Source organism: Triticum urartu, chromosome 7 (genome assembly GCF_003073215.2).
Source record: "Triticum urartu cultivar G1812 chromosome 7, Tu2.1, whole genome shotgun sequence".
Lineage (NCBI taxonomy): Eukaryota > Viridiplantae > Streptophyta > Magnoliopsida > Poales > Poaceae > Triticum > Triticum urartu.
Window position 1 is genome coordinate 288,218,389 of NC_053028.1, and position 13,111 is coordinate 288,231,499.

A 13,111-nucleotide genomic window follows, 5' to 3' on the forward strand; every position below is an offset into this window, starting at 1 on the left:
CCTTCCTCCAAGGAAGGGTGCGGCCAAGGGTGGGGAGGAGTCCATCCTCCCCAAGGCACCTCGGAGGTGCCTTCCCCTTTTAGGACTCTCCCCTTTTTCTCTTCTCTTGGCGCATGGGCCTCTTGGGGCTGGTGCCCTTGGCCCATATAGGCCAAGGCACACCCCCTACAGCCCATGTGGCCCCCCTGGGCAGGTGGCCCCACCCGGTGGACCCCCGGGACCCTTCGGTGGTCCCAGTACAATACCGGGACCCCGAAACTTGTCCTGATGGCCGAAATAGCACTTCCTATATATAATTCTTTACCTCCGGACCATTCCGGAACTCCTTCGTGACGTCCGGGATCTCATACGGGACTCCGAACAACTTTCGGGTTACCGCATACTAATATCTCTACAACCCTAGCGTCACCGAACCTTAAGTGTGTAGACCCTACGGGTTCGGGAGACATGCAGACATGACCGAGACGTTCTCCGGTCAATAACCAACAGCGGGATCTGGATACCCATGATGGCTCCCACATGTTCCACGATGATCTCATCGGATGAACCACGATGTCAAGGACTTAATCAATCCCGTATACAATTCCCTTTGTCTATCGGTATGTTACTTGCCCGAGATTCGATCGTCGGTATCCAATACCTAGTTCAATCTCGTTACTGGCAAGTCTCTTTACTCATTCCGTAACACATCATCCCGTGATCAACTCTTTGGTCACATTGCGCATATGATGATGTCCTACCGAGTGGGCCCAGAGATACCTCTCTGCTTACACGGAGTGACAAATCCCAGTCTCGATTCGTGCCAACCCAACAGACACTTTCGGAGATACCTGTAATGCACCTTTATAGTCACCCAGTTACGTTGTGACGTTTGATACACCCAAAGCATTCCTACGGTATCCGGGAGTTGCACAATCTCATGGTCTAAGGAAATGATACTTGACATTAGAAAAGCTATAGCATATGAACTACACGATCTAGTGCTATGCTTAGGATTAGGTCTTGTCCATCACATCATTCTCCTAATGATGTGATCCCGTTATCAACGACTTTCAATGTCCATGGTTAGGAAACCGTAACCATCTATTGATCAACGAGCTAGTCAACTAGAGGCTTACTAGGGACATATTATGGTCTATGTATTCACACGTGTATTACGATTTCCGGATAATACAGTTATAGCATGAATAAAGACAATTATCATGAACAAGGAAATATAATAATAACTAATTTATTATTGCCTCTAGGGCATATTTCCAACAGAAGCCCTCCGTGATCGAATCCCCCTCCGGCGGGACGCCGGAAAAGGCCTCTAGGGATCTCACGGGTACAGAAAGTTGCGGCAGTGGAAAAGTGTTTTCGTGGCTCCCCTGGTTGGTTTGGGGATATATGGGAATATATTGTTGGGAAACGTAGCATGCAATTTCAAAAAAATTCCTATGCTCACGCAAGATCTATCTAGGAGATTCATAGCAACGAGAGGGGGAGAGTATGTCTACGTACCCCTCGTAGACCGAAAGCGGAAGCGTTTGACAAGGCGGTTGATGTAGTCGGACTTCTTCTAGCTCCGACCGATCAAGCACCGAACGTACGACACCTCCGAGTTCTGCACACGTTCAGCGCGATGACGTCCCTCGCCTTCTTGATCCAGCAAGGTGTCGAGGAAGTAGATGAGTTCCGTCAACATGACAGCGTGGCGACGGTGATGGTGAAGTGATCCACGCAGGGCTTCGCCTAAGCACCGCGAGAATATGACCGGGGTGTAAACTATGGAGGGGGGCGCCACACACGGCTAACAATTGATGTTGTGTGTTCTAGGCGCCTCCCCCACATATATATATATATATATATATATATATATATATATATATATATATATATATATATATATATATATATATATATATATATATATATATATATATATATATAATATATAATATATATAGGTCGAAGGGAGAGGGAGCATCCAAGGGGGGCGCCCCAAGTAGGAGGAATCCTACTTGGGGTCCTCCCCAATTCTCCCCCCTTCCTTATTAACCCGAGGGGAAAGGAAAGAGAGGGGGAGGGAAGGAAGGAGGAGGCCGAATCCTCCCCTTTCCTTCTCCTTTCCCCTCTTTCCTTCTCCTCCTACTTCAGCCTATATGGGGGTGCACTAGCCCCTTGTGGGCTGGTCTATCCGTCTCTTGGCCCATAAGGCCCATATCTTTGTCGGGGGGTGCCCGAAACCCCTTCCGGTGACCCAACATGTACCCGATACCCTCGGGAACACTTCCGGTGTACGTATACTATCGTCCTATATATCAATCTTTACCTCTCAACCATTTAGAGACTCCTCTTCATGTCTATGATATCATCCGGGACTCCGAACAACATTTGGTCACCAAATCACATAACTCATATAATAATAATCGTCATCGAACGCGTTAAGCATGCGGACCCTACGGGTTCGAGAACTATGTAGACATGATCGAGGCACCTCTCCGGTCAATAACCAATAGCGGAACCTGGACGCTCATATTGGTTCCTACATATTCTACGAAGATCTTTATCGGTCAAACCACACAACAACATACGTTGTTCCCTTTGTCATCGGTATGTTACTTGCCCGAGATTCGATCGTCGGTATCCCAATACTTAGTTCAATCTCGTTACCGGCAAGTCTCTTTACTCGTTCCGTAATACATCATCCCGCAACTAACTCATTAGTCACTTTTCTTGCAAGGCTTCTTATGATGTGTGTTACCGAGAGGGCCCGGAGATACCTCTCTGATACTCGGAGTGACAAATCCTAATCTCGAGCTATGCCAACCCAACAAACACCTTCGAAGATATCTGTAGAGCGTCTTTATAATCACCCAGTTACGTTGTGACGTTTGATAGCAAACAAGGTATTGCTACGGTATCCGGGAGTTGCATAATCTCATAGTCAAAGGAATATGTATTTGACATGAAGAAAGAAATAAAACTGAAATATCAATATGCTAAGATAACGGATGGGTCTTGTCCATCACATCATTCTCCTAATGATGTGATCCCGTTCATCAAATGACAACACATGTCTATGGTTAGGAAAGTTAACTATCTTTGATTAACGAGCTAGTCTAGTAGAGGCTTACTAGGGACACGATGTTTTGTCTATGTATCCACACATGTATCAAGTTTCCGGTTAATACAATTCTAGCATGAATAATAAATATTTATCATGATATAAGGAAATATAAAATAACAACTTTATTATTGCCTCTTGGGCATATTTCCTTCAGTCTCCCACTTGCACTAGAGTCAATAATCTAGTTCACATCGCCATGTGATTTAACATCAATAGTTCACATCTTTATGTGATTAACACCCATAGTTCACATCGCCATGTGACCAACACCCAAAGGGTTTATTAGAGTCAATAATCTAGTTTACATCACTATGTGATTAACACCCAAAGAGTACTAAGGTGTGATCGTGTTTTTGCTTGTGAGAGAAGTTTAGTCAACGGGTCTGCCACATTCAGATCTGTATGTATTTTGCAAATTTCTATGTCTACAATGCTCTGCATGGAGCTACTCTAGATAATTGCTCCCACTTTCAATATGTATCCAGATCAAGACTCAGAGTCATCCAGATCGGTGTCAAATCTTGCATCGACGTAACTCTTTACGGCGAACTCTTTATCATCTCCATAACCGAGAAACATTTCCTTAGTCCTGTTTAGGTACCTAAGGATAATTTTGATCGCTGTCCAGTGATCTACTCCTAGATCACTATTGTACCCCCTTGCCAAACTCATGGCAAGGCACACAACAGGTCTGGTACATAGCATGGCATACTTTATAGAACCTATGACTAAGGCATATAGGGAATGACTTTCATTCTATCTCTAATTTCTGTCGTGGTTGGGTTTTGAGTCTTACTCAAAGTCACACCTTATAACACAGGAAAGAACCCTTTCTTTGACTGATCCATTTTGAACTGCTTCAAAACTTTATCAAGGTATGTGCTTTGTGAAAGTCCTATCAAGTGTCTTGATCTATCTCTATAGATTTTGATGCCCAATATATAAGCAGCTTCACCGAGGTCTTTCATTTGAAAAATTCTTATTCAAGTATCCTTTTATGATATCCAGAAATTCTATATCATTTCCAATCAACAATATGTCATCCACATATAATACTAGAAATGCTTCAGATCCCACACTCACTTTCTTGTAAATACAGTCTTCTCCAAAAGTCTATATAAAACCATATGCTTTGATCACCTCATCAAAGCGTATATTCCAACTTCGAGATGCTTACACAAGTCCATAAATGGAACACTGGAGCTTGCACACTTTGTTAGCACCTTATGATTCACGTTCGACCTTTCGATCTCCAGTGTTCCAAGGCCATGTTGTACATGCCAGGCTCGTCAAGTTTAACCCGACTATTCTGCATGTGCAAAACTATCTTGCACCCATTGTATGGAACGTAGAGTCTATCACACCGATCATCACGTGGTGTCTCAACACGACAAACTGTCGCAACGGTGCATACTCAGGGAGAACACTTATACCTTGAAATTTTGTTAAGGGATCATCTTATAATGCTACCGTGATACGTCTCCGTCGTATCTACTTTTCCAAACACTTTTGCCCTGTTTGGACTCTAACTTGCATGATTTGAATGGAACTAACCTGGACTAACGCTGTTTTCAGCAGAATTGCCATGGTGTTATTTTTGTGCAGAAATAAAAGTTCTCGGAATGACCTGAAAATCAACGGAGCATTATTCTGGAACATATAATGAAGATTGGAAGGAAGATCCACGTCAGGGGGTGTCCCACCTGTCCACGAGGGTGGGGGCGCGCCTGCCCCTGGGCGCCCCCTGCCTCGTGGGCCCCCTGACGCTCCACCGACCTCAACCTGGACTCCATATATTCACTTTCGGGGAGAAAAACAGAGGAGAAGGATTCATCGTTGTTTACGATACGGAGCCGCCGCCAAGCCCTAAACTCTCTCGGGAGGGCTGATCTGGAGTCCGTTCGGGGCTCCGGAGAGGGGAATCCGTCGCCATCGTCATCATCAACCATCCTCCCTCACCAATTTCATGATGCTCACCGCCGTGCGTGAGTAATTCCATCGTAGGCTTGCTGGACGGTGATGGGTTGGATGAGATTTATCATGTAATCGAGTTAGTTTTGTTAGGGTTTGATCCCTAGTATCCACTATGTTCTGAGATTGATGTTGCTATGACTTTGCTATGCTTAATGCTTGTCACTAGGGCCCGAGTGCCATGATTTCAGATCTGAACCTATTATGTTTTCATCAATATATGAGAGTTCTTGATCCTATCTTGCAAGTCTATAGTCACCTATTATGTGTTATGATCCGTTAACCCCAAAGTGACAATAATCGGGATACTTACCGGTGATGACCGTAGTTTGAGGAGTTCATGTATTCACTATGTGTTAATGCTTTGGTCCGGTACTCTATTAAAAGGAGGCCTTAATATCCCTTAGTTTTCTAGGACCCCGCTGCCACGGGAGGGTAGGACAAAAGATGTCATGCAAGTTCTTTTCCATAAGCACGTATGACTATATTCGGAATACATGCCTACATTACATTGATGAACTGGAGCTAGTTCTGTGTCACCCTAGGTTATGACTGTTACATGATGAACCGCATCCGGCATAATTCTCCATCACCGATCCATTGCCTACGAGCTTTCCATATATTGTTCTTCGCTTATTTACTTTTCCGTTGCTATTGTTATCATCACTACAAAATACCAAAAACATTACTTTTGCTACCGTTACTTTTGCTATCGTTACCACTACTATCATATTACTTTGCTACTAAACACTTGCTGCAGATATTAAGTTTCCAGGTGTGGTTGAATTGACAACTCAGCTGCTAATACTTGAGAATATTCTTTGGCTCCCCTTGTGTCGAATCAATAAATTTGGGTTGAATACTCTACCCTCGAAAACTGTTGCGATCCCCTATACTTGTGGGTTATCAAGACTATTTTCTGGCGCCGTTGCCGGGGAGCATAGCTCTATTCTTTGAGTCACTTGGGATTTATATCTGCTTATCATTATGAAGAACTTGAAAGACACTAAAACAAAAATTTATCCCTCAACTACGAGGGGAGGTAAGGAACTGCCATCTAGCTCTGCACTTGATTCACCTTCTGTTTTGAGTAAGCTTGCGACACCTAACCTGCTTCTGCTATTCTTGATATGTCGCATGTTATTGATGATGCCACTTCTGCTATGCATGATACTTATGATGAAACTACTTCTATGCTTGATACTACTGTGCCACTTGGTGAATTTCTTGATGAACAACTTGCTAGGGCTAGAGAGAATGAAATTATTGAAACTGATAATATTGATGAAAGTGATGATGAAGACTCTCCCCCTAGATATGAATTACCTGTTGTGCCTGAGGGCTATGTTATGGATGAAGAAACTGCTAGAGATTTTCTTGCTTGCAATGATAGGAGTGATCTTAAGAAATTATTAGCTAAGCTGAAACAAAAAACTTTGAATGCTAGAATGAAATATGATCCTGCTTATGCTACTTCACCTATCTTTGTTACTGATAAGGATTATGATTTCTCTGTTGATCCTGAGATAATTACTTTAGTTGAATCTGATCCTTTCTATGGTTATGAATCTGAAACTGTTGTGGCACATCTTACTAAATTAAATGATATAGCACCCTGTTCACTAATGATGAGAGAACTACTCGCTACTTATTATATCCTTAAATATTTCCGTTCTCATTAAAGGGTGATGCTAAGATATGGTTTAATTCTCTTGATCCTGGTTGTGTGCGTAGTCCCCAGGATATGATTTATTACTTCTCTGCTAAATATTTCCCTGCTCATAAGAAACAAGCTGCTTTAAGGGAAATATATAATTTTGTGCAAATTGAAGAAGAGAGTCTCCCACAAGCTTGGGGGAGGCTTCTCCAATTACTTAATGCTTTGCCTGATCATCCTCTTAAGAAAAATGAAATACTTGATATCTTTTATAATGGACTAACCGATGCTTCCAGAGACCACCTGGATAGTTGTGCTGGTTGTGTTTTCAGGGAAAGAACACCAGATGAAGCTGAAATTCTATTGAATAATATGTTGACTAATGAAAATAATTGGACACTTCCTGATCCAATTCCATCCTCCTGAACCAACTCCTAAGCCAACTCCGAAGAAGAGGGGTATTCTATTTCTCAGTCCTGAAGATATGCAAGAGGCAAAGAAATCTATGAAGGAAAAAAAGGTATTAAAGCTGAAGATGTTAAGAATTTACCTCCTATTGAAGAAATACATGGTCTTAATTTACCGCCTGTTGAAGAAGTACATGGTCTTGATAACCCGACACAGGTAGTAAAGGTAAATTCTCTCTATAGATATGATAAAGCTGAAATCCCATTTACTAAGTTTGCTAGCCCATGCTTGGATGAGTTTGATGACTTTATGGTTAAACAAGAAAACTTCAATGCTTATTTTGGTAGAGAATTAAAATGCAATGCTGATATGCTTGAACACTTGGGTGATTATATGGCTAATGTAAAGGTGAACTTAAACTTATTAGTAAACATGCTTCTATGGTTACCACTCAAGTAGAACAAGTACTTAAAGCTCAGAATGATTTGCTCAATGAATTAATAGTAAGAAAAATGATAATGCTGTTAGAGTTATGACTAGAGGTGGTAAAATGACTCAGGAACCTTTGTATCCTGAGGGCCATCCTAAGAGAATTGAGCAAGATTCTCAGAGAAATATATTGATGCACCTAGTCCTTCTAAAAGGAAGAAAAAAATGATAGGACTTTGCATGCTTCTAGTGAACCTGTTATTGACACACCTGAGAATCCTAATGATATCTCTATTTCTGATGCTGAAACACAATCTGGTAATGAATGAACCTAGTGATAATGTTAATGATGATGTTCATGTTGATGCTCAACCTAGTAATTGACAATGAAGTAGAGATTGAACCTGCTGTTGATCTTGATAACCCACAATCAAAGAATCAACGTTATGATAAGAGAGACTTTGTTGCTAGGAAGCACGGTAAGAAAGAGAACCATGGGTTCAGAAACCCATGCCTTTTCCTCCTAAACCATCCAAGAAAAAGGATGATGAGGATTTTGAGCACTTTGCTGAAATGATTAGACCTATCTTCTTGCGTATGCGTTTGACTGATATGCTCAAAATGAATCCTTATGCTAAGTATATGAAAGAAATTGTTACTAATAAAAGAAAGATACCGGAAGCTGAAATTTCCACCATGCTTGCTAATTATACTTTTAAAGGTGGAATACCTAAGAAACTAGGAGATCCCGGAGTACCAACTATACCATGCTCCATTAAAAGAAACTATGTTAAAACTGCTTTATGTGATCTTGGAGCCGGTGTTAGTGTTATGCCTCTCTCTTTATATCGTAGACTTGATTTGAATAAGTTGACACCTACTGAAATATCTTTGCAAATGGCTGATAAATCAACTGCTATACCTGTCGGTATTTGTGAGGATGTGCCTGTTGTGGTTGCAAACGTTACTATTTTAACGGACTTTGTTATTCTTGATATTCCCGAGGACGATAGTATGTCTATTATTCTTGGAAGACCCTTTTTGAATACTGCAGGGGCTGTTATTGATTGCACCAAAGGCAATGTCACTTTTCATGTTAATGGCAATGAGCATACGGTACACTTTCCGAGGAAACAACCTCAAGTTCATAGTATAAACTCTATTGGAAAAATTCCATCGATTATTTTTGGAGGTTTTGAATTTCCTCTTCCTACTGTCAAGAAGAAATATGATATTCTTATTGTTGGGGATGTGCATATCCCCGTTGAGGTAACCTAGTGTTATTCGAAAATTCTCCGGTTCCATGTTATTCGGAATGAGTTTGTTAACAAGACCTGATCAACCTTGTTAGTGGATTCCTTTTGATGAGCATGAGATGGATGAATTTAGAAAACACAACTCTCTGTACCCTCTTTTTACTTTCTGTTATTTATATTAAATAAAGAAAAAATAGTAATTTCTGTCTGTTTTCTGAATTATCCATGCAATAAAAAATACCCCGAAAATAAAAGTTCTCCAAATGCCCTGAAATTTAAATATGATTTTTTCTGGAATATTTGAGAATATCTGGCACTGAGAACACAACAGGGGGAGCAAGCACCTGGCCACGAGGGTGGAGGGCGCGCCCCCTGCCTCGTGGGCCCACGTGGCTCCCCTCCACTTATTCCAGCTACCACACACTCCTTCTTCCTCCCAAACATCACTAACCAGCTCAAACCCGAGTCCAAGCTCATTTTGCTGCCATTTTCGATCTCCTTGCTCAAAGCACCTCTCACAAAACTGCTTTGGGGATTGTTCCTTGGTATGTGACTCCTCCAATGGTCCAATTAGTTTTTGTTCTAGTGCTTTATTCATTGCATATTTTTGCTGCTTAGGTGACCCTGTTCTTGAGCTTGCATGTCAAATTTATATGGTCAAAAGTAGTTTTGATGCATGATATTGCCTCTAGGCACTTGTAGGAGTAGTTGCTATCAATTTTGTTGAGTTTGGTTCACTTTTATTTTGAAGTTACTAAAATTTCAGAAATTTTTCAGAGGAAGAAATATGTTTAGGAAAATGTACCAAGGTGGTCCTTCAAGGAAGCAAGGACCCAGGCTCGCAATACGGCGATGCCGACGAAGAACCACCGAGGGAAGCTCAAGTGCGGGCTTGTGAATGGCCTTCAGAGGACTTTATGGATCGAGCAGGAATCAAGGAAGAATTTAACGCATATGTGCGTAATGCTGATCTTGAGAGCTTCGAGGCAGACAAATGCCGCCAGTACCACTATCTCACTGATTCCTTTGTGAGGAGGTTTGAATTTTCATCATCACGCAATTCTCAAACTGTCCTGTTTGATCTCTATGAAAATTCTTATACTATGGACTTAGAGGATTTTAACACTGCTTGCAAACTTCCACAATGGGGTAGTCCTAATGAACCTCGCAAATCTGAATTTAGAGATTTTCTTGCTAGTATAACTGTGGGGAATCTAGAGATATAACACAAGCTACCATAGGGAGCATTCATTTTCCTGCTATACATTATTTTGCTCTCTTCATAGGTAGGTGCATAAATGGTAAGGATGAAGCATGTCACATGTGTGTCCCTGACCTCAGTGTTCTCAGGAGTGCTGTATTAGAAGATAGACATTATAATTTGGGAGCCATTGTTGCACGTAGGTTGCATAATAATAGATTTAGTGGAGATTTCTCTTCGGTGGAATTTATGCAACCCGTCTAGCTAATTTTCTTGGTGTACCCATACGTGGGTATGATATTGAGTTGCCTCCTGTTTATTTGGATTATGAGGCCATGGTTCGTCATCAGTTTGTTGAGAGGAACGATCAGTTCCTCCAGTACCGACTAATCTTTGACAGACGACCGCACCTATCACGTCGCTCTCCCTGCTCCTGCTTTCTTTGACTTTCAGGCAAAAGGGAGATATGTTATAACCAGGGAGGAGGCGGACGAGTATAAGAGGAGGACGGAGACGGCCCGTCTCCAAGCGGCAGCTCATGAGGCAATAGCTGCTGCATCTCAGTACGACCCCAGCTACAACTTTGGATATCCGCCAGGCCAGCCGTGGCCATAGACCAACTTAGGCCAAAAGCCTAAGCTTGGGGGAGTACGTATTTCTCACCGACATTACATTCATGTTCACACACTCATTGCTAGTTGTCGGTGCTCATACTTTTTCATTGTATCATCCATGCTAGTTTATTTCCTTTTTATGCTTTCTTCTTGTGTGTTTGATAAACCTTAAGAAAAACAAAAAATTAGTTGTAGCTTTTAGTTCAGTTTACTTTCCATGCTTGTAGTAGTAATTAAAAAGAAAACCCAAAAAGATTTCTCGTTCTTCTTTTGCTTGTTGGGAGCTTTCCCATGTAAATAGTTTTATTTCTTTTCTTTGGGGTCGATAGGAGAAGACCATAATGAAAATGTTGAGTGGCTCTTATATGCATTATTGTTGATCTACAAAGAGCCCATATTACCTTGTCTTCTCTCTTGAATTGAATGCTTGCAGATTCCAGCTTAGTCCAATGCACGTGCACTATTATTATTATCCACACTATTCGGTCGTGCAAGTGAAAGGCAATAATGATGATTATATGATGAACTTATTGAGATGAGAAAAGCTGGTATGAACTCGACCTCTCTTGTTTTTGTAAATATGATTAGTTCATCGTTCCTGATTCAGCCTATTATGAATAAACATGTTTGCAATGACAATTAGAGATTATAGTTGCTTATGCCATGCTTAATTAGCTAGGAGCTTATAATGGTTTACCTTGCGTGCCAACATGCTATTAAAATGGTTGTGATGTGGTATGATAGGGTGGTATCCTCTTTTGAATGATTCGAGTGGCTTGACTTGGCACATGTTCACGCATGTAGTTGAAACAAAATCAACATAGCCTCTGATATTTATGTTCATGGTGCATTATATCCTACTCATGCTTGCATTCGGTGTTGATTAATTTTAATGCATGTTCATGACTGTTGTCGCTCTCTAGCTGGTCGCTTCCCAGTCTTTTGCTAGCCTTCACTTGTACTAAGCGGGAATACTGCTTGTGCATCCAATCCATAAACCCCAAAGTTATTCCATATGAGTCCACCATACCTACCTATATACGGTATCTACCTGCCGTTCCAAGTAAATTTGTATGTGCCAAACTCTAAACCTTCAAATAAATATCCTGTTTTGTATGCTCGAATAGCTCATGTATCAACTAGGGTTGTCCGTATCTTCCATGTTAGGCGGGTTATTCTCAAGAGGAGTGGACTCCGCTCCTCACTCACGAGAAAATGGCTGGTCACCGGGATGCCCAGTCCCATGCTTTATGCAAATCAAATCAAAATAATTGCAAACAAAACTCCCCCTGGGACTCTTGTTAGTTGGAGGCACTCGTTGTTTCGAGCAAGCCATGGATTGATGCTTGTTGGTGGAGGGGGAGTATAAACTTTACCATTCTGTTTGGGAACCGCCTATAATGTGTGTAGCATGGAAGATATCGCCATCTCTTGGTTGTTATGTTGACAATGAAAGTATACCGCTCAAAATATTATTCATATCTATTTCAAAACCGAGCTCTGGCACCTCTACAAATCCCTGCTTCCCTCTGCGAAGGGCCTATCTATTTACTTTTATGCTGAGTCATCATCCTCTTATTAAAAAGCACCAGTTGGAGAGCACCGCTGTCATTTGCATTCATTACTTTAGTTTACATTGAGTATGACTTGACTGGATCTCTTTTACCATGAATTACAATGTCTAGTCAGTCCTTGATCTTTAAAGGTGCTCTGCATTTATGTTTTGCGGTCTCAGAAAGGGCTAGCGAGATACCATCCTTGTTATATCATATCATGATTGTTTTGAGAAAGTGTTGTCATCCGAGATTTATTATTATTGCTCGCTAGTTGATTATGCCATTGATAATCTCTCTCTTGAGACCTAAATGTTATTGTGAATATGGTTAGTTCATAATCTTTGCTGAAAACTTGAATGCTGGCTTTACATATTTACAACAACAAGAGCAAACAGAGTTTGTAAAAGTTTTTCTTTATCACTTTCAGTTTATCAACTGAATTGCTTGAGGACAAGCAAAGGTTTAAGCTTGGGGGAGTTGATACGTCTCTGTCGTATCTACTTTTCCAAACACTTTTGCCCTTGTTTTGGACTCTAACTTGCATGATTTGAATGGAACTAACCCGGACTGATGCTGTTTTCAGCAGAATTGCCATGGTGTTATTTTTGTGTAGAAATAAAAGTTCTCGGAATGACCTGAAAATCAACGGAGATTATTTTTGGAATATATAAAAAATACTGGAAGAAGAATCCATGTCAGGGGGCCCACACCCTGTCCACGAGGGTGGGGGCGCACCCCCTGCCTCGTGGGCCCCCTGACACTCCACCGACCTCAACTCCAACTCCATATATTCACTTTTGGGGAGAGAAAAAATCAGAGAGAAGGATTCATTGCGTTTTATGATACGGAGCCGCCGCCAAGCCCTAAACTCTCTCGGGAGGGCCGATCTAGAGTCCGTTCGGGGCTC